The sequence below is a fragment of the Eleginops maclovinus genome, chromosome 20 (genome assembly GCF_036324505.1).
Source record: "Eleginops maclovinus isolate JMC-PN-2008 ecotype Puerto Natales chromosome 20, JC_Emac_rtc_rv5, whole genome shotgun sequence".
Classification (NCBI taxonomy): domain Eukaryota; kingdom Metazoa; phylum Chordata; class Actinopteri; order Perciformes; family Eleginopidae; genus Eleginops; species Eleginops maclovinus.
In genome coordinates this window covers 30,735,176-30,738,957 of record NC_086368.1, presented here as the reverse complement: position 1 = coordinate 30,738,957, position 3,782 = coordinate 30,735,176, and positions in this window count along the sequence as shown.

Here is a 3,782-nt window from a genome sequence, read left to right as displayed (position 1 = left end):
ACATGATGAGTCTTTCTTTTAATTCAAATGATTTTACCCGAGGTTATTAAATTGACTTTAACATATGATCACATGATTATTTTTAGTTCATTAAAAGATTCAAGATTCAAGAAGCTTTAGTTATCCCGAGGGAAATTGCTGTGCAACAGTAGCAGGACAAAGTGGGAAAGTAATACAAAGTGAGAGGTAAAATCAAACTAACATAAAATAAACTAAGTAAGTACTAAGTAAAAGCAATAAAAGTACAGTTAATACGTAGGTATTTACAATATACAACAGTACGCACTGTGCAATTAGCAGCATATATAAATAAAACAAGTACAACCTAAATAAAGTGAAACAGTGGAATTGGATGAAGTGATTTTGGCCTCAGGACGCAGTGTCCCCACTGTCCCTCTGACCTGAGGTAGAGAAGTTAAAGAGTCTGATGGCCACAGGAAGGAAGGACTTCCTCTGGCGTTCTGTCTCACACCGGGGGGGAATGATGCTGTTGCTGAAGGTGCTTCTGTACGAGGTTAGCACCTGGTGGAGAGGGTGAGCGTTGTTGTCCAGGATACTACGCAGCTTACTCAGCATCCTCCTCTCAGACACCACCAACAAAGAGTCCAGTTGGACCCCCAGGACGGAGCCAGCCTTCCTGATGATCCTGCTGATCTTGTTGGCGTCTGCTGCCCTCAGCCTGCTGCCCCAGCACACCAAAGAGGATGGCACTGGCTACCACCGACTGGTAGAACATCCTCAGCATGATGCTACATACGTTGAATGACCGGAGCCTCCTCAGGACATGGAGTCGGCTCTGGCCCTTCTTGTAAACAGCCTCAGTGTTCTTGGCCCAGTCCAGTTTATTGTCCAGGTGTACTCCAAGGTATTTGTAATCCTGGACCACATCCACAGTCACACCGTTGAGGGAAATGGGTGTGGGGGCAGATTTCTTCCTGTGGAAATCCACCACCAGCTCCTTTGTCTTGGTGGTATTGAGATGCAGATGGTTAGTCTCACACCACTCGAGGAAGGAGTCCGCGACACCCCTGTACTCCTCTTCCTTCTCCTCACTGACACAGCGAACAATTGCAGATCGCCTGAAAACTTGTGCAGGTGGCAGGACTCAGAGGAACTGAAAGTCTGAGGTGTACAGGGTGAACAGAAAAGGGGAAAGAACAGGTCCCTGTGGAGCCCCTGTGCTGCTGACCACAGTGTCAGACACACAGTCCTGCAGTCTGACATACTGTGGTGGACCTGTCAAATAGTCCGTAATCCAGGAAACCAGGGGAGGGTCAACCTGCATCGCCGTCAGCTTACTCCCCAGCAGGGCAGGCCGGATGGTGTTGAACGCACTGGAGAAGTCAAAGACCAGGATTCTCACAGTGCTTCCCGGTCTGTCCAGATGGGTGCAGGCACGGTGGAGCAGGAAGATGATGGCGTCCTCCACTCCTAGTTTCCGCTGGTATGCAAACTGAAGAGGGTCCGGCGATGAGCTGACCAGGGGCCGAAGAAGTGACAGGACCAGCCTCTCCAGGGACTTCATCAGGTGGGAAAAACTAGTTACATTTGATATTAAAGGATTAAAGAGGAATATCTTAATGTGATATTTTAATTTGAATAACAACACGCTGCATTTTATTCAATATTTAAGACATACAGAACTTCTTTTAAATAGTGATTATGAGATGCTATTTACCTTTAATTAGGATGTAAGTAAATTATGGTTGTTAAATCCATTCATACACATATTTTTATTGCACGTGTGATATGACTACAATAGATGAGATCTCTTAATTATGAGATCGAGCAGACCACAAACTGGTTTCCTGTTTTATTTTGAAAGGTCACGATCTGTCTGTTTTATTTTGAAAAACCCTTGTCTGTGTCTGCTTCCTGTCTCTGTGCTTGCCGTCCTGTTTGATCACCTGATTCTGTTCACCTGCTGCCCTTGTGTTTACCTGCCCTGCCCACCTGTGTCCTGTCCTGTGATGAGTTCTGCCTGTATTTAAGTTCTGGTTCTGTCTGTCAGGGTGAAGTTGGACCCAAAGTGCAGCAGAATGGTTTTAACTGGAAAAAGAACTTTGATTAAAATATGATCTTTAAATAATTCTTTGTTTTCATCAATAAACAAACATGTACAGAAAACCACTTAGGAAATAAGGTGTATTTAAAAAAAAATGAAACCAACGGAAGTGAAACAAAAAGAAATATTGAACATTTAATTATATATTTTTGTTTCATCAAATCTTCTGAAAACCTCAATTTGTGCTGGAAGTAAATAAAAAAAGGTGTTTATGTATTTTTTTCTAGTATTCAACAAACATTGAGGAAAGTACATAAAAAATCATGTATTCATATTTTTGATATAGCGAATTGAAGTGAAAATACATTTAAAACAAAAACATTTGTATGAAATAAATTACATTTGAAATATATAATTGTATGTATTGAACATTCTTTAAAGAATCTCTTGCTGGGCCTTGAGTAAAACACGTAACCTATTTCTTTATTCTTTTCATTATTTAACAAAGATAACCAGAATAAGTACACGATAAAGGTGTCTACATTTGCAGTTACAACAAAGTGAAATGAAATGAAAATAGTTCATATTTATTTTATAATTGAAGAATAATAATAGTGTTTAAGAAGAGAAGGTTGCTCTGGTCACTTTAAATATTGCTGTCTGTTATCATTGATGGAAGGAATCTTATTTATATTTTGTGTACATCTTTATCTTGCAGTTGTTATAATCGTCTTAAAGCCGTTTTTTAAAATAGCTTAATAGTGCTGTATTTATGTTTTGCTTCTCCTCTCTGTTTCTTTGTTTGCACCAAAGCAGATTCCTCGTATGCTCAAGGTTTGAAAGTCATAAACTCAGATAGTGTAATTGGGTCACAGGTTCCTCAAACAATGGAATACAGTACATACGAGGAATTTGTCCTGGTGGTTTGGGTGCAAACACAACAATAAAAACACTGAGAACTATAATCACATTGGGAATATATCATATTGACATCGGGTATGGTTGGAATCTAAACAAGATGTTTATGTGTGCATTAATGTGACGCATAAGGTCTGTGGGGGGGGATAGAGGGTCAATGTCAGTCGGGGTCCCGGGCCTTGTTGGTGAGGCAGGTAGCGGAAGTGAAGGAGCTGTTCAGGTGGAGGGAGGTGTTGGTCCTGATGGAGCGCAGCCTCCTGCCAGAGGGGGTAAACAGTTCCAGGGTGGGAGGGGTCCGCCACGATGTAATAACAAAGACAAAACAAAACCCCACAAAAAACAATAAAGCAATACAAATAACAAATAGAGCAAGTTTAAGTCCAAACATACTTGGTAATGAAACCCATTCTGAGTCTGATTTTTAGACGAACGTTTCCAGTTTTATTTTGAAAACCTCAGCGGTGAAAGCCCCCATGTTTCCGGTGTGGATATGCCCAGTGGAGAAAGAAATGGGTTGAAAATAAAGGAAAATTAAAGCAGTTTAAATATAAACCAAAGAACAAATAACACCTATAATATAGTGACCGTAATTTTAGGAGTATTTAAGTATATTATAAAATTGTCTGGTTACTAATCTCTATTTTTCTTTCTGATTACTTATTTTTGTCTTTAATTGTAATCAAATACCGTATCCTTTTTTTTTATCCCGATACAAGCCTGTTAGAGGTTACTTTGGACACATTTAATATCTTTCTATTACGATGTGCAGAGGGACAATACAGATTTCTAGAATAGCCGTTCCAGTTTTATTTTGTAAACCTGAAACACCCCCATGTTTCCGGTGTGGATCTTCCCGGTG